Source organism: Tursiops truncatus, chromosome 2, assembly GCF_011762595.2.
Source record: "Tursiops truncatus isolate mTurTru1 chromosome 2, mTurTru1.mat.Y, whole genome shotgun sequence".
Lineage (NCBI taxonomy): Eukaryota > Metazoa > Chordata > Mammalia > Artiodactyla > Delphinidae > Tursiops > Tursiops truncatus.
Window position 1 is genome coordinate 144,182,365 of NC_047035.1, and position 19,237 is coordinate 144,201,601.

A 19,237-nucleotide genomic window follows, 5' to 3' on the forward strand; every position below is an offset into this window, starting at 1 on the left:
CCTCTTCATCGCGGTGCGCGGGCCTCTCACTATCGCGGCCTCTCTTGTTGCGGAGCACAGGCTCCAGACGCGCAGGCTCAGTAGTTGTGGCTTACGGGCCTAGTTGCTCCGCGGCATGTGGGATCTTCCCAGACCAGGGCTCGAACCCGTGTCCCCTGCATTAGCAGGCAGATTCTCAACCACTGCGCCACCAGGGAAGCCCCCTTCCGTCATTCCTATAGCCCAGATAAAATGTGCTGGCTGAACATTAACTGTTGGTGTGCTGCATGTGCCTTACACTTTTCATGTCAAGAAAATTGGGTTGAAAAGATTGCAGTTCACACAGATGTAGAGAATGGACATATGGATACTGGGTGCGGGGGGAAGGAGGCGTGGGGTGAGTTGGGAGATTGGGATTGACATATATACACTACTGTGTATAAAATAGATAACTAATGAGGACCTACTGGATAGCACAGGGGACTCTACTCAGTGCCCTGTGGTGACCTAAATGGGAAGGAAATCCAAAAAAGAGGGGCTATATGTGTACTTATAACTGATTCACTTTGCTGTATAGCAGAAACTAACACAACATTGTAAAGCAACTATACTCCAATAAAAGTTAATTTAAAAAAATAAAAGTAAAAGATTGCAGTTCATGTAGCTGGTTGACAAGAGCCTTGCCAATGACGCCAGACTCGCTTTATGTATCATCCCAGTTTCACACAGCCCTGTCTGCTTACCCTCTCTGGGGGTTGGCCGCTCACCTTGCTCTCTTGCCTAAGTGGCCTTAGCAAGTTCTATACCTCAGTCTTAGAGTCAGGACACTGCTGCTGCTGTCACTGCTACAGACGGCTGAGCCCCACACCTGGTTCCAACTGATCAGGAGAAACTGACTATTGTAGAAAGTGTTTCTCCAACAGCTGCCTGGAGAGACAGAATTACTCAGCTCAAAAGTGTGGGGGGATTAGTCCTTTGTAGAGCAAAATATTGACCAATGGGAGATGGGAAGTAGATGTCAGGAAAACGCTTTTCCCTTGCGTCTCCTAATAGCCTGGTTTTGGTGAGTTTAAAAGATTTGGGTGGGATGCAATGGATTATACAACTTCCGCAAGACTGAGCAATCAGTGCACTTGTCTTTAACACGTGAGTAGCTCAATAATGTAGTGCTTGTATTTGCTCTTCCTCTTGCCTGGCCTCGTGTTCCATTTCCCCTTATTCCTACTTCCCAAGGGTTTTGTTTGTTTGGTTTTTATTTTTTAATTTTTATTGGAGTATAGTTGATTTACAATGTTGTGTTAGTTTCAGGTGTACAGCAAAGTGAATCAGTTATACATATACATATATCCACTATTTTTTTAGATTCTTTTCCCATATAGGTCATTACAGAGTATTGAGTAGAGTTCCCTGTGCTATACAGTAGATTCTTTTTTTTTTTTATTGGAGTATAGTTGCTTTACAATGTTGTGTTGGTTTCTGCTGTACAGCAAAGTGAATCAGCTATATGTATACATATATCCCCTCTTTTTTGGACTTCCTTCCCATTTAGGTCACCGCAGAGCATTGAATAGAGTCCCCCGTGCTATGCAGCAGGTTCTCATTAGACTTCCCAAGGTTTTATAACCCAATGAAGTGTTAATGCGTATGTTTTTGCCCCAGGCTGATACCAGCTGCCTTCTTTGAAGCGTCAAACGGCCCTATCAGATGTCCTCTCTCCCCCACTTAACAAATGAAGAAACTGAAGCCAAGAGTGAAGGATTGGCTTGCCCTGGGTCATTCAGAGATCAGTGAGTGGGTGACTCTTCTGAGATGTCCCGCCAGCCCACACTGACCCTTCTCTCTGTCATCTATCTCCCCGCACTGTGTTCAGCTTTTGGTAGGTGACTTTGTACTCTCTGACCTGCCCCATGTGCTTGACTGACTTGACCTTGGGTAGAATTTGACATTGAGACTGAGAAACACCAGTTATCTTGGGCTGTTTGTAGGAACTCAAGTGTTAGGGACTCTGGAGATAAGGCTGCTTTGGTCAGGTAGCCACATGCACAGAGAAGCAGAAAGGCTGAAGTGCACAGTGAGAAGAATGAAGTTAACACACTGAGAAGCTGATATGAGAGGTGGAGAGAATCCCCTCTCTCTTCAGCAGTTCAGCTCCCTCTGGGGTCTGTGAACACTCGAGAAGCCATGTTTCTGTTTAGCAGAGCTTGAGTTAATTTTTATTATTTATAAAATGGTAAACCTTCACTAAAACACTGGCATTACTTGCTGGCTCATTCATTCATATATTCACCATCAAACACTCAATGTGTCTACTCCACATTAGGTGTTGAAGAAATTTGTAAAATTCTAAAGAAATCTATAGAATTCAGGATTGGAAGGGTGAGACGGGAGGCTGGAGGAGCCTCTGAGAGATGACGAGGCTCAGAAGCACCAAAATGAGGAAGTTCTGGAAGAATCAAGCTGCAGAGATGTTCGAAAGCTAGAATTGCATAGTGACCCATCGAATGTGGGAGTCAACCAAGACCAAATTTACTTTTTTAAAATTTTTTTTGGCTGCATTAGGTCCTCGTTGTTGTGCACAGGCTTTCTCTAGTTGCGGCGAGCAAGGGCTACTCTTCGTTGCAGTGCGTAGGCTTCTCATTGTGGTGGCTTCGCTTGTTGCAGAGCACGGGCTCTAGGCGCGTAGGCTTCAGTAGTTGTGGCACACGGGCTCAGTAGTTGTGGCACACAGGCTTAGTTGCTCCATGACATGTGGGATCTTCCCAGACCAGGACTCGAACTCGTGTCCCCTTCATTGGCAGACAGATTCTTAACCACTGTGCCACCAGGGAAGTCCCCGAATTTACTTTAATTTGGGAATTTATCTCCTACTGTGCATCACACAGAATGAATGTTAAAAACACCTAATGCTGGAAACAGCAGATGCCTTTCAGGCTTTCTAAGCTTCTTGGAAGAAAAGGAAGCAGTCCTGAGTGAAAAGAGCTGGTACATGCCCAGAATTTTGAAATCCCATCCCCTTTGGCTGCTCTAGGCACCACGTTTTTATCTTTAAAAATTAGCAACCCCAAAGTGGTGAGGTGTTTCTTCAAGTGTTTCAGAAAAGGAGTAAACTGAGAAGTGAGCAAAGTTTGGCGGGTTCCTCCCTGTCGTGCTCCCTTCCCACCCCCACCTCCCACCCCCGCCATCCTTTTCACTTTTCAGGGCTGTTTTCTGTTTAATTCATCTCCACTATAATGGTGACTAACATAATTTCTGAAGGCACAGGGACTGGAAAAGAAATGCTGAAAACTAAAACATCACTAACACCCAAAAAAAAAAAATTGTTTTGATGGAGGGGATGAATGGGTGGAATTATTTGCCTTTTTTGTCCAGAAATCTTTGAATTATTTCATTATCCACAAAATTATGGAAGTCTTAGACTTTTGAAGCTGAGAGGAGCCATCTTGTTCAATCTTTCCCAGTTTATAAGTGGAAAGTTTAAAGACAGAGATTGAGTCTTTAATCTCACTGAATCTAGGCTCCTTCACTCCCATGTCTTCCCAGACCTTTAGCCTGATTAGTGTAGAACAAGGCTGCATAATACTGGGCTGAGGGCTAAATGTGGTGCCCAGTTATGTATTGCTCCACTGGAACAGTGCTTTAACTTTTTTTTTTTTTTTTTTCGGTACACGGGGCCCTCACTGTCGTGGCCTCCCCCGTTGCGGAGCACAGGCTCCGGACGCGCAGGCTCAGCGGCCATGGCTCACGGGCCCAGCCGCTCCGCGGCACGTGGGATCTTCCCGGACCGGGGCACGAACCCGTGTCCCCCCTGCATCGGCAGGCGGACTCTCCACCACTGTGCCACCAGGGAAGCCCCGCTTTAACTTTTTTTTTTAATTTGAATGTTTTAAGATGGATTATTCATTGTCCAGTTTGACAAAGGCCCTGCCATTCTCTGTGGTCTTACATTTGGCCCAGTTCACACATTCAAGTGACTTACCTAGCCTCTGTAGGTATGTGGGTTTATGACATGAAGCATAAAGAGTAAAATACATGGGCTACAAGTCATGATGTTGTATTTTTGTTCTTCCCCTCGCTTCCTAGTCTCTCACCTCTACAGGTTTGTTAGGAGGCTCCAACGAGCTGATGGATACAGAAGCCCTTTTTATAAACTTTAAAGTATGATGTGCTCGTGTGAACCATTATAAATAGCTAACACTTCATTACTTCAGTGCAGATAAAATACCATTCGCTTTACCTCCCCTTTCTTGAGTCTCATTGGCATCAGATTTCCAGTTAAACTTCCCTTGTTTGGCACAGTGGTAAATCTTTCAGAGGGTTGAGGCATTGCATTGGTTTCAAGACTACTTATATTAGTGCTAGCAGAAAAATTATGCCAAAGTGGAGGAGCAACAGACTCCTACAAACGTCTGCAAAGTTTCTCATATCCCTGTGCAAGGGACTGTATATACACTTTATTGTACTTTGTGACCCAAAGCAAGTGTCTAGGACTTTATAATATGCATAGTTTATATTCATCTTATTTCTGGCTACAGCCTTCATCTTGTTTCTCCTCTATTTTCTTGACTGCTTCTAATATATATAAACCTGGCATCTTGTGGACCTTTATAAGTTGTTTTAAATTCTTTGTGGAACAAAATAGAATATAATCAATGAACATTTATTAGATTGGTCCATATGACGTTACTGTGTCTGTAGGTAAAAAATGGTCAAACCATCATCAGTTTCACACGGTCCAACCTGATATTTACAGTGCTTATCTCCATATATTTTGGTGCTGTAATTGCTCCGTAATCCAAGCTCTGGAGGATGCACCAGTCATGGTGGAAGGATTACAGGATGGAGAAGCAGGAGATCTGGATTTTAACGTCAGCTCTGCTACTAGGTAGCTGAGTAATTAAGGGCAAGCGTCGTCTTTCCAAATGAATAGAACTCCGATGCTGCCTTACAAGATTGTTATAAGGATCAAAGGGTAGGCTATATGTGAACACTCTCTACAAAGTCCTCTAAGAGCCACGGGGTTATTATGTTGAATTAAGCTCATCCAGAATCCTACCTCTAAGCCCTCCCAGCACCCTGTAGAGTGCCACTGATGCCATTACCAGTCCTCTTTCTCTTCCAATCACCTGCTGCCTCCTTTCTTGCCTCCACCACCCAACCACAATTCAAAGTTTGCTGAGTCTTTCCACATTCATGATCTCTTTGACCACCCTCCCCTCACACTTCTGCAAGGGAAGCTTTATTATCCTAATTTTACAGATACAGAGTCTGAAGTTCAGACGTGTTAAGTAATTTTGCCCAAGAGCACACGTTTGTAAGTGGTATAGCTTGGATTCAAACTCTGTTCCTCTGAGCCCAAGTTCAGAGCTCTTTCACGGTGAGAATTCTGCTCGGACACATCTCCTGACTACTGCAGCCGGGAGTGGAGTTTAAGAACACAGCTCTACCATTCGGTGGTTGTAGAAACTGGGCCAAGTTACTCAGCCTCTCTTGCCTCAGTTTTCTCATCTGTAAAATGGGGATAATCACAGACACATTTGTGGTGTGCTATAACAATAAAATAACTCAGGTAGAGCTCCTAGCACAGGGCCTTGGCACATGGAAAACGCTCAATAAATGTTAAAATTTGAAGAAGTTTGGGTACACCTTTCCAAATCCAGGAGGCCACCCCGTTCAGCTGTAGTATTTGCAGAAGCTTGGGGGCTATCTTTATACTCCGCCTCTTCCTTCTACAGTCACGGGAAGCAGTTAGAAGCGGATCAGAAACTGAGTTCCACGTTTGCTCTTGCTATTCGAAAATCCTTTCTCCCAGCTCTAGGGGCGGGGTTAGGTAGTCGCCCTCAGAGGCGAGCCGCGGTAGCCTGGGGCGAAGGAGACAGGACGCCCTGGGCTAACCGGGCGCCGCGCGCAGCCCTTTTGGGCTCTGTCCGAGGTGCTGAACGCCGCGGGCTCCGCGCGCGCGGGCAGTGCGTGAGGGCGTCCACTGTTGTCAGTGTCTGTGAGCATCTTCGTGGAGAAGGCAGAGCACGGGGGTCAGGTGAAACCAGGACGGTAAGTGCTTCTCCCATCATTTCTCTAAAATGCTTAGATTCATACTCTACCATTTCTTGCACATTTTCAGGCTCATAACCTCTCACCTCCCGTTCATCATAGGTTTCTGCAATAATGTGGACTTTGCTCCCCCTTCAGTCCCTGCAGAAATTCAGACGCCTGTCTCCAGCCCCGATCCACAACCATTTCCTACAAAAAGTCATCCCCCTATGCATCTCATCCCCGCGCGTCAATGCAAAAATTTTAAAAAAAGGAATTTTTTTTTAACCATCTTTCACTCCTATCTCCCACAATTTCCTGTGATAAAAGCAGACTCTCTCCTACCAACCTCCCACTCATGCTTGTGGCTAAACTGTGCAGACTTACTTCTTAGGAGCTGAAGGTCCCACCCAGGTGACCAGTGGAGACCCCGGGAGTGCGCTTACCTGGTGGGGACGCTCACCAAGCGAGGCCACCTGGGTCCACGTCACGGGTCGTGTCATTACTCCAAAAGCAAAGTCAGAGGGCGCCCCGCACCCCTGCCTGAGGCTGTGGGTTGGCTTGCCAGGCTGAGCCAGCGCCGGGAGCTGGGGTTACCTGGGGCCTCGCGGGTTCTGTTGAGTGACTTGCCCAGAACTTCTTTAAGGTTTATAAATAAAACTTCTGCGTCAGTTCCTTCAAACCACTCCTTGTTCCTCCAAGTTACAGTGGGAACAAGGGAGGGTTTTTTTTAAGAGAAAGAAAGAAGCATGAAAGAAAGATAAGAATTGTCCCCCGTTGTGGTTTGCAGATCTCCTGCGCAACCCCAGCCCTCCAGCTCTTTATTCGGCTCTACTGGCTGCCGAGGCTCTGCTGCCCGCTGGCGCCTGAGAGCATCTCTCCAGCCGCGACGCGAGCGGTTTGTGTGGGTGTGTGTGCTGGGGAGGAAGGAGGAAGGAGGGGGCAGCGGGGGTGGGGATGTGCCTACCTGCAGCTGCGGGCAGAGGCGCCGGCCACCCCGCCCCCTCATCTCCAGCTCTTGAGGGATTAGACTCGCTTAACAACTTAACTTGAGCCTCCAGGAGCCCCAGAGGGTGGGTGCAGATGGGACACGGAGACCCTTGGATCAGGCGAAGTGAGGGGACGCTCCCAAAGTCTGACACTGCAGATCCCAGACTAGGGTAGGGATTTGAACTCCTGTCTCCTTTGCTCTTTCCGCGGCTCTGCCTTCCTTCATAAAACGCCCTCGGATCTCAGGATGTCTGTCCACAGTGTGGGAAGGAGAGGGAGAGAAGAGGGGGCGAGTGAGACTGTAAGACCTGGGAGGAATCTGATTATCACAGACGAACCATTGGATTCCATTCCAACTCCATCCTTTAGCCCACCTCCTGCTTGTTCCTAGGACTTCCCGGGGAGCCATTCACCAACAATATTTGCTCCCTTTCTATCAAAAGTAATTCGTGGCTTGTATAGAATTCAAAGCACGCGGCATTATATTTAGAAAGCAGCTGTCCCCCCTCAGCCTAGCTGGTCACCTTCCATTATTAGTCCCATTCCCCGAGGCAACCTGCATTTTCAAACCACAAACCCACTGATATATATTATCTATCTATATCTGTATCTGTCTATCTATACACACACACACAAAGTTCTATTTTTCCTTTACAAAAAAAGTCCTACTTCTTGAGTCAGTTTTATACATTTACATTTTCCTAGAAAATTGTCCATCTCACAATTTCAAGTTCACAGGCACAAAGTTACAACTAGTATTACCTTATAGTGTTTGCTTTTCTCTGAAATTATACCCCCTTTTCATTCTTAATATTGTTGATTTGTATTTTCTCCCTCCCCATGCCAATTTTTTTTTACCAAACTTGCCAGAGCGTTATCGATTTTATCAATCTTAAAAATATAAATATTGTTCTGTAGTTTGCCTTTGTCACTTAATGTTTCCATAGTGTTACCTATGGAAATGTTTTCATGTGGCATCCATTATTTGTTAAGTACTGAATAATATCGAGGGGGGTCTTTCTCTGTAAAGCAGTTACAAGGTTTTGTGTACTCAAATCTGTAAGTCTTATCTTTCATGACTTCTAGATTTCCTACCTTGCTTAAGGAGACCGAGAATCGCAAGAATAATTGCTTAAATGTTCTAGTAGCTTAGAACTTTTTTGTTATTGTTGTTGTTGATGATGATATTGTTGGTTAGGTTATCAATTCATCTGGAAATTAGATTTATGCATAAGGTAGGGCAAGGATTTGATGAAGGCGAGAAGCCAGCTGTCCCAGCACCAAATCTGAATAGTCCTTCCTCCTCTTCAAGATGATTCAAGATGCCACCCTTAATTATACCACATGTATATTCCTCCAACAAACGTTATATGGTCAATGTATGTTCTTTTATTAAAATACACTGTTGGATTGGAATTATTTATTTACCTTAGGGCTTTTAGGGGGCATCTATATTAATAAATAAAATTATTTTTTTCCTTTTTAGGGGACGGTGAGGTTTTCATTCAAATTTGGTACAAGGTTATGCTAACTTTCTAGGATGATTTTGAAAGCATCCTGGTTTTTTCCTACACACTGGTTTTTTTTTTTGTTTTTTTTTTTGTTTTTTTTTTGCGGTACGCGGACCTCTCACTGTTGTGGCCTCTCCCGTTGCAGAGCACAGGCTCCAGATGCGCAGGCTCAGCAGCCATGGCTCACGGGCCCAGCCGCTCCGCGGCATGTGGGATCCTCCCGGACTGGGGCACAAACTGTCAACCACTGCGCCACCAGGTAAGCCCCACACTGGTATTTTTAAATTGTCAAGATATCTATCTGCTCATTGATGATTTAAAGAATGCATCTACAAAACAATCTGGACTTGATGGATTTTAGAAGGCTATACCTTTAATTATTCTTTCCAAAGTTATTGATAAGTAATGGAGTATTCATTTTCTGATTCTTCTTGAGTCAATTTTGGATCATTTATCTTTGCTTAGAAAATAAGTCTGTCTCATTTACGTTTTCAAATTTATTGGCATAAAGTTACAAATAGAACACCTTTATAATTTTTCATCTCCTCTGAATCTGTTCTTATATCCCCTTTTTCATTCCTGATATTTCATTCCTGCTTTCCCCCTGTTATTTTTGGTGTTTATAGCTAATGTTATTTTGCTGTGGTCAAATTATATGATCTACGTAATTTCCACTCTATGGCCTATGAAATGACCAATTAAAAATATGCAAAGAGCATTTTTCCCTCATACTCAAGGAAGAAAAAAATGTACTTTCTGTGTTTTTAGATACAAACAACACAAATCCGCCTGCAAAGTTAATTGCACATTATTACTCTCTATATCTTTATTTTGTACTGCAAGGCAGTAAAGCATGTTGGTTATGAGCACAGGCTCTGAAGTCAGACTACCTGGATTTAAATCCTCACTCAGCCACCTACCTGCCATGGGATCCCTGGTGAACCACTAAACCGCCCTGTGCCTCAGTTTTCACCTCCGTAAAACTGAGTTCATAATAGTATCTACTTCATAGGATGGGGACCAGAGACAGCTGAGTTAATACATGTTCAGTGTTTAGTGCAGTTCCTGGTAGGGAGTAAGCACTATATATGTCTTAGCTATGTTTGTCTACCTGATCCATTAATGTTTAAATTAAACTGTTAAAGTCTCCCAGGATGCTTGAGTTCATTCATTCAGGAAAAATGTACCGAGTTGAGGCTATATGATGTGACCTGCTTTCCTTTGCATGCTGGAAACTCAGCTGTGAACAGGAAAGACAAGTTTTCTCCCTTTGTGGAGGAACCTTCTAAAGATTGAGATTTGTCAGTATCTGTGTGTGTGTGTGTGTGTGTGTGTGTGTGTGTGTGTGTGGTGTGTATCAGGGCTCTGCCATCCATTTCATACAAGACAATGTGAAACAAAGGCCTTTTGCAACCTATTCCAAGTCTGCCTTCTGGTGGTATCTCAGCCACATCCCCAGAGATGCACCTTATATGCTAGACTCACATGATTAATAACAATACAAGTCCCCTACATACAAACGAGCTCCATTCCGAGAGCGCGTTCGTAAGTCCAGTTTTTTCGTAAGTACAACAAAGTTAGCCTAGGTACCCAACTAACACAATCAGCTATATACCGCTGCTTTTATTTTTGCTTCTGGACATCCACTGTACTCTATACAGCACTGTACAGTGAAGTACACAAAAGCACAACCACTTGTAGAGGATGCACGCACATGACAATGTACTCCAGACTCGTGAATTAACTTACGTGATCGGACACGAGAACACACGTTCACATCTTTTAAAGTTCGCAACTTGAAGGTTCGTATGTAGGGGACTTACTGTAATAATTATTTTTTAAAATAATAATTGCTGGGACTTCCCTCGTGGTGCAGTGGTTAAGAATCCGCCTGCCAATGCAGGGGACACGGGTTCAAGCCCTGGTCCGGGAAGATTCCACATGCCACGGAGAAACTAAGCCTGTGCGCCACAACTACTGAGGCTGCACTCTAGAGCCCGCAAGCCACAACTACTGAGCCTGCAAGCCTAGAGCCCATGCTCCGCAACAAGAGAAGCCCTGCTCACCGCAACTAGAGAAAGCCCGTGTGCAACAACGAAGACCCAACGCAGCCAAATAAATAAATTTATAAAATAGCAATTGCTAATAATAGCAATAAATGGTTTTGAATGCTTAATATTGTCAGTGCCCTCTAATCAAAGACCTCCAGGAACACACCTGTAGTTGAACAAGTTGGATTTATTACCTGTTGCAGCAAGGGGGAAAGCACACCATGGAAAAGCATGGAGCATCTCAGTAAGAAGGTGTTAGAAAGAACGTGTTATAGAATTTGGGGTTTGGTTGGGAGATTTGGGGAGAGTTCCCTCCACACTTAACAGAAGAGAATCACATTAGATGGTATTCTGACACCACAAAGAAAATTATAAAGTGATCTTTGGTGCTTTAGTTCCCTGTGCACTCTGGGTTTGTTGTTGTTGTTTGTTTTTTATTGATATAATTATATCATTATGTTATAGCATTATGTTAGTTTCAAGTGTATAACATAATGATTCGATACTTGTATATACTGTGAAATAAATGTCTGGTTAACATCGTCACCATACATAGTTACGAGATTTTCTGTGTATGTGGTGAAAACTTTTGAGATTGACTGTCTCAGCAACTTTCAAATATACATACAGTACAGTGTTATTAACTGTAGTCCCCATGCTGTACATTACATCTCCATGACTTATTTTATAGCTGGGAGTTTGTATTGTTTAACCCCCTTCTCCCATTTCACCCACACCCCCCATGCCCTCCCCACTTCTGGTAACCACCAATCTGGTCTCTGTATCCATAAGTATGCCCTCTCTTTTTGTTTTTGTTTTTTTAAATTTATTTATATTTTATTTATTTATTTTTGGCTGTGTTGGTGAGTGTGGGCTTTCTCTAGTTGCAGCGAGCAGGAGCTACTCTTCGTTGAGGTGCTCAAGCTTCTCATTGCAGTGGCTTCTCTTGTTGCGGAGCACGGGCTCTAGGCGGGCGGGCTTCAGTAGTTGTGGCTTATGGGCTCTAGAGCACAGGCTCAGTAGCTGCGGCGCACGAGCTTAGTTGCTCTGCGGCATGTGGGATCTTCTCGGACCAGGGCTCGAACCCGTGTCCCCTGCATTGGCAGGCGGATTCTTAACCACTGCGCCACTAGGGAAGTCCCTGCCCCCTGTTTTTAAGCCAAGGAAGTATAGTGTTTATTTCCCATTCTTGAGCAGTTTCCCTGCATAGAGTATCTGTTCAATCAGTCATTGTCCATAGGGAAGAGAATGACAGACTCAGAGACGAGCCCTGAGCTCTTTCGCTGGAGCTGCTAACAAGGAGCCTTAAGAATCATTTGATTCCTTGTCACTACACAGTTTGGGAGGCTGAGTTCTAGAATGATGAGGTGCTTTCCCAAGATCACACAGCAAATCAATACCAGGACTGCCAGGTCTTGGGAGACCAGCACTGCCGGGATTGGATGTGCTCCAGACTATTAGAAAATTTGAAATAACTTTTACTGGATTGTTATTACAAATGCGTTACAGGTATATTCTAGGAAATACAGATAAGATACAGACTTATTCTTCCAGTCCTTTTATTCCACTTTTTTAAAAATCATTGTTTTTATCAGAAAGTTATTTTTTTTTAATTTTTTATTAATTAATTAATTTAGTTTTGGCTGTGTTGGGTCTTCATTTCTGTGCGAGGGCTTTCTCTAGTTGCAGCGAGCGGGGGCCACTCTTCATCGCGGTGCGCGGGCCTCTCACTATTGCGGCCTCTCTCGTTGCGGAGCACAGGCTCCAGACGCGCAGGCTCAGCAGTTGTGGCTCACGGGCCTAGTTGCTCCGCAGCATGTGGGATCCTCCCAGACCGGCGCTCGAACCCGTGTCCCCTGCATTGGCAGGCAGATTCTCAACCACTGTGCCACCAGGGAAGCCCTCCACCTCTTAATTTTTTTAAAAAATAGTTCCTTTCAAGCGTTTTTAGGGCACATTTAAATCAGTTAGAAATGCTTTCTGCTGCAAGTAACAGAAAACTCCATCTAAACAGAGGGACTTGTTTTCTTGCATAACAAAATGTCTGAAGGTGGGCAGTTGTTACTGATGGTTCAGAGGCTCAGAACTTTCAGGACCAGCAGTGATGCTGGTAGCCTTTCCCTTAAGTGTGCTAGAAGGCCGCTGACTATGGCTCCAGCCATAACATCCACTTTCCAGACAGGAAAACTGCCAAGAGTAGAGCCAGACACATCTGTCCCTTTTATCAGATGAGCACACCTTCCCCGGTACATCTCACAGCCGACTTCTCCTTGAATCTTTGTTAGAAATCAGTCAGATGCAAGACATGTTGGGGAAACAGAAAGCAAGATTGCTATCGTTGGCTTAGACCAAGAAATGACGCCTTTCTTTGGTAGGGTCTAATGCCACCCCAATGAAAATAGAATTCTGTTAGCAAGAAAATAAATAGGAAATGGATAAGGTGACCATAGCAGGGTTTGTTATTGAAAACTTGGAAAATGCAGATGAGCAATAAAAAGAGACTATATACAATATTTATAATATGTAATGTAAGTATAATTTTACAAAGCTAGAATTAAACAGAGTATACTCTATTTATACCGCATCCTTTCCTTCCTCAAAACATCAGCTCTAAAGCTATCAATTTAAATTATATATTTTTTCACTCTGAGAACTTATTTCCACGTGATTTCATGCTGTTCTTCTACTTCATTGTTAATGGCTACATTATATTTTGATGTATGCATGAAGCATAATTTCTTTACTCAATTCTGCTAAAGATGTGAAAGTTTCACATAGTTTCTCTTTTTTATAAATAACATTGCACTGAAGATCTTTTAGTTAATCTTTTTCAGATTTCAGAATTATTTCCTTAGAGCAAAATATTTGAGATTTTAGACAAAAAGGTATGCAAAATTTTAATATTTTTCATACAGATTGCAAATGTGTCCTCCAGAAAGATTGTATCAATTTTCATTACCCCTTGCTCATTTTTAAATGCATCATCAACCACACTGGATCTCATTTTTGTTTTTATAAGTTTGAATACAAGTCACAGTTAATTTTATTTGACCTGCATAGCATTTTGGAATTTTTCAATTAGTTGCCAACGTTTAAAAATGGGACGATTTCTTATTAAACTTCAGATTTTACTTTTTCTAAAAAAAATTGGAAAATCTGACACTGGGTTTGCTTCCTCGCTTGGCAAAAACGTCTTGGAGGTGAGTAGTGGATGCCTCTTTAGAAAGGATGTGTCCTCTCTGTTCACCGTAGTCCCTGGTCATCCCACTTCACTCACTCTGAGACTTCCTACTCCCGCAGACTCCTGAGTCTTCACGTCCTGGACTAGGTAATCTTCCTGGTCCCTGATGGTTCAAGTTCACTTATTCTCTTAACTCTGTCCAGTGGAGGTTGTCACATCTATTGGGCTTTTCCCCACAGCTATATTTTCTCTTTCCAATATTTTGAATCAGTCTTTCTAGTATGCATCTGTTCTTTTTTGTATCATTTTTTTAAATTAAATTTTTAATTTTGAGGTAATTGTAGATTCCCATGCAGTCGTGAGAAAGAACACACAGAGATCCTGGGTGCCTTTCTGGAGCTCATTATTAAAGAAATGTGCCAGTAGGATCATTTTAAAATGTATCAGGTCATTGTTTCAATTTGTATTGTTTTATTACTAGTCAAGTTGATTTTTTTTAATGCTTATTGTCTATCTTTCTGTAAAATTACTCATTATATCTTCTAATCCTTTTTCTGTTGGTGTTTCACAGTTGACTAGAAAATAGACATAAAGTAAATAAAATTGTTCATAATTTCCCTATCCACAGATAATCACTATTATTCATCTATTATTCATACGGGTTATATATTTGTTTCTCTCTCTCCCTCTCGCATCTCCCATCTATCCATCCATTTATCATTCAATCTATCTATCCACCTACCTAGCTTGTGATTATTTCATTCAAGTTTGAACAGCATTGAATTTCAGCAGTGGTTCTCACGCAGACTGTCCATTAGAATTTACCTGGAGTATTAAAAAAAAAAGTATCCATACCTGTGTCCCACCCTCAGAAGTTGTTTCTTAGATGGAGGAGAGCACAAGCATGAATGGTTTTTTTGTTCGTTTTTGTTTTTGTTTTTGTTTTGTGGTACGCGGGCCTCTCACCATTGTGGCCTCTCCCGTTGCGGAGCACAGGCTCTGGACACGCAAGCTCAGCGGCCATGGCTCACGGGCCCAGCCACTCTGCGGCATGTGGGATCTTTCCGGACTGGGGCACGAACCCGTGCCCCCTGCATCGGCAGGCGGACTCTCAACCACTGCGCCACCAGGGAAGCCCTCATGAATGGTTTTAAAAGATCTCCAGATAATGTTAATGTGGAAGCAGGACTAAGGCTCTCAGGTATACCATTCCTCCAAGACGCCCTAACTCTTTCTGAGAAGCAGGGGTGCAAGTGCTCCTGGAGGAGGCACAATGACAATGGTCTGGGTGGCTGGAACCCATCCCTGGCAAGTTGCCTGAAAACCAAATCCCAAAACCTGAATGCATCCGCAATTCTCAACCGCCCATTTCCACCCAATGGAAGGAGTCATTGCCTCCTTGGAACTTTAGTTATTATCCTATCCCCTTGGGAAGATGAAAGCTGTGGGAAAACCAACAGAGGCACCAAGCTCACAACATTTGTTTCATGCCAAGTTTATGATGTCATCTCTGCTCTGGTTCCTTAGCTTCACTCTAAAGAAATGGCATTGAATGTATCAGAAAGTGTCACAACATAAATGCTACAGTGTTATGATCACCATCTTCCTTCCCACCCTCTTCTAAAGGCTCCTACAGAAATTGTTTTTATCTTTTCAGATTTGAAGTGCTTTATAAAAATACTCAGCAAATATTTCAGCAAAAATAAATGTCCCTAAATAGTCACTCTATCCAGTGTAAGTCATGATCACCAGTGTTCCCCTGAAATGCCTAAAATAGAGTCTGTGCTAGCAGTTCCCTCCAAGGAGTGTCCTTGTTTAGCTAACCTAGTTAGAAGCTGTGAGTTTGTGCTTTTGGGTCCTGTGAGAGCCTTGTGTTTTTAAAATAATTTTGTCTAAAAACCCTTCTCATCTCTCAAAGGAGATTCATGATATGCAAATTTCCAGGAACTGGGAGCACTGAGCTGACCTGTTCGTAGAGGTACAGCTCTTGTCTGCACAACCCCGGGGAAGAGCCGTATTGTTTGTACCGGGAACAGTATCTGAGTAGAAGACCCTTTGGAGCCCCTCAGCCATGTTTCCTTTGGGCTGTGTTTCTCCGCTGGTGGCGTGGGCCGGTGTGGAGCCCCTTCTCCTGCTCTGACACTTTTGTCAGTCCCTCTAGAGCAACAGATGTGGAGGAAAATTCCTGCATTTTAATCTGATTCCTGCCATGATTGGGGAGAGAAGCGGGCATGGTCTTCACCTGTTGTGGAGAGAACATACTTGTATCAGAGTGAGGAGAGTGTCCTCACCGCTAACCTCAGAAGTCAACTAAGACAGTGGCGATAAAGCCTACTGGTGCCTGTGATGACCGCAGTGACCAGCTCATCCTGATTTGCCCGGGACTTTCACAGTTTCAGCACTGAAAAGGCCATTGTCCCAAGAACCCTCTCAGTCCTGGGCAAACCAGAACAACTGGTGACCCTAGGTGGCAGTCCAAAGCCACCACTCTTATGATGTGGAAGGGTAGCCCCTGCTGAGTATCATGATGAAATGTTATAAAATTTAAAATTAAAAAACCAAAGATTTCATGTACAGGAGTCAGATGGGTACGGCTATTAACCAAACCTCCATTTTCGGGAGAGATGAAGGTAGATCGGCTTCAGTTTCCGGTCCAAAGGGCCAGAGCTAAGACAAAGGACCCCACCCAAAGCAGCCAGCTGCGGAGGGTACTGGGGAGCTGAGGCCAGCACAGAACAGAGCCAGCCAGGGTGCGAATCAGGTGAGAGTCAGAGGGAAGAGGGCCAGAGCCACGGTCAGGAGAAGACTCCGTCTGCAGCACAGCAGGCCCCCTTTCCTGGTCCAGGAGCCTGCCTAAAATAGGCAGGCAAAGGACAGATGCCTCAGGCAGCTACTGACTGCTACAGAGACTCTTTGAAGGATGAAGGGTAAAGAAAAATGTTAAATCATGTCCTTCTATACTATAAAAGGAATACATTTATAATGGAGGAAAATGTGAAAAAGTACAGACAAATATACAGAAGAAAATTAAAATAATACAGAAAGCCACCACCCTGAACAAACCGTTTGTAATGTTGCCATATATATATATTATTATATATTATAATATTATAATTATAATATTATATATTATTATATATATATATTTTATTGGAGTATAGTTGCTTTGCACTGCTGTGTCAGTTTCTGCTGTACAGCAAAGGGAATCAGCTATATGTATACATACATCCGCTCATTTTTGGATTTCCGTCCCATTTAGGTCACCACAGGGCACCGAGTAGTTCCCTGTGCTATACAGTAGCTATTAAACATAGTAGTGTATATATGTCAATCCCAATCTCCCAGGTCATCCCACCCTGCTCCCTTCCCCCTTGGTATGCATATGTTTGTTCTCTACATCTGTGTCTCTAGTTCTGCTCTGCAAGTAAGTTCATCTGTACCATTTTTCTAGATTCCACATGTATTCATTAACATGCGATATTTGTTTTTCTCTTTTTGCCTTACTTCACTCTGTACGATAGCCTCTAGGTCCATCCACATCTCTGCAAATGACACAATTTCGTTCCTTTTTACGACATTGCCACATATTTCTTTCTCCCTAAAAAAGCCAACAATTTATGTGGTCCAGTGCCAGCAAGTAATCAAAAGCCATTGAGATCTTCGCCGGAGATTCTTAAAGAAAATCCAAGGGCATCTCATTTATAATCAATAGAAACACTTCTTAAAATTTTCTTTCCCATTTCCATCCTCTTGTCACCTCCCACACCCTGCAGCTTCCCCAAAACTCCTTAGCCCTCACTCTCACCTACCAGCAAAAATCTCTCATAAAGCCCAACATCAAGGGGTTTCTCTTCCCTTTTTCCCTTCCTCACCTTTTTCAAGTTTCTTTTTCCTCTCAGAGACTCTGCTTCCATTCCCAATATTAAATTAATTAAACTTGTTTCACTTCTTGCAGTTCATCTTTTCTTTCTGCCCATTTCCCCAATTCTACCTGGAAGAATCTGAGCTAAGCAGATACATTCCTTCCCCCAGAAATTGGAGGAGAAGAAGCCAAGCCATCAATGAGAGAATACTCTTTCACGAGCAACAGGAGGAAAAAATATTGCAAAATATGCAAAGGCCCATAATGTAACATCTTTTTAAAAAAAATCTTTAAATATTTTAAATATATTTTTCTACAAAACTCATTATACTGTAGGTGTAATTTTATATTGTGCTCTGTAAACTTTACATTAATGAATTCGTTCATTCAGCGAATAGTTTTGCGGGCTTACTGAATAGTTTTGTGGGCTTACGAAGGAAACATCAATGAACAAAATAGGCAAAAATTACTGCGCTCATGAAGCTTAGTCAATTAGTAAGAGATAGACAACAAATATAAAAGGAAGTTGTACATTATGCTAAAAGGTCATAGATACCCTGTAATTTTTTTAAGCAAAGTGGGTCAGGAGTGCTGGCTAGAGGGCTGGTTCCTTCTCAGTTCAGTGAGGTGATTTATGGACACAGCCTTGAGCGAAGAGAGGGCGTGAAGCATGCAGGTTGTGAGGAGGAGCCCTGCAGCGGGGACAGCACAGCCAATACAACGGCCCAAAGACTGGACGGTGCTTGGCATTTTCTAGGAATAACAAGAAACCGAGTGTGGCCAGAGTTTGGACATAGGATGTGAGAGATCGAAGCCGTTGATAGTTCCGTGATTTTCAGCCTGAACGACTACCAGAATAGAGTTGCCATTAACTGATGTGAGGCGAATGGCGGATGGAGCAGATTCTGGGCAGAATCTGGGGTGCAGCTTTGGACATGTTGAGTTTTAGTTGGTTCTTAGCCATCCAAGTGGAAAAATAGGGGATGCTGTTGAGAAAAATATTTCCCTGAGTCTTTAAATATTATTAGAAAATCTAAATTTTAAATAGGTAATGCTTTATTATAAATTTAAAGAACTTAAAAAAGGGTATACAATGAAAACTAAGTTTATTTCCCTTTCCTCCACCTAGCCACCCATCTCTTCTCCCCAGATACATCCTCTTTTACAAGTTTTTCATATATCTTTCCAGAAACCGTCTACACTTTTATAAGTATACGTTTTCCTTTTCTCTCCCATAAAATTTTAGCATGATATGAACACAATTTTCCCCCATGCCTTTTTCACTTAACCAGATGTCTTGCAATATTTCCATATCAGTAAGGAAAGAGCATTGTCATTCTTCATAATGACATAATTTTCACAGTTTTCACTTGTATGAATACATGTAACGTATACAGTATTATTTTTAACTCCCTTGTTGATAGACATTTAAGCTTTTGTTTCCAATCTTTTGCTGTTACAAGCAATATTGAAAGACATAATGACCTTTATATATATTTCATTTAAATGTGCAATTATATTTATAAAGTAAATATTTAGGAGTGAAATTATTGCTGAGTCAGAGGGTATGTGCATTTTTATTTAGCTAGATATCACTGCATTTCAATACAGCAGAGCATAAGAGGACATGTTTTCC

At 42.8% G+C, this 19,237-nt stretch overlaps 1 long non-coding RNA gene across 1 annotated transcript in view; it reads left to right on the forward strand.

Annotated features, from left to right (window-relative positions):
• LOC109551806 (uncharacterized) overlaps positions 1-19,237 on the forward strand; it is a 76,962-nt gene that overhangs the window by 18,210 nt on the left and 39,515 nt on the right. The window contains exon 2 of the long non-coding RNA XR_012330324.1: positions 8,653-8,766. This is a non-coding gene — a long non-coding RNA (uncharacterized lncRNA). The remainder of the gene's footprint in view (positions 1-8,652; positions 8,767-19,237) is intronic.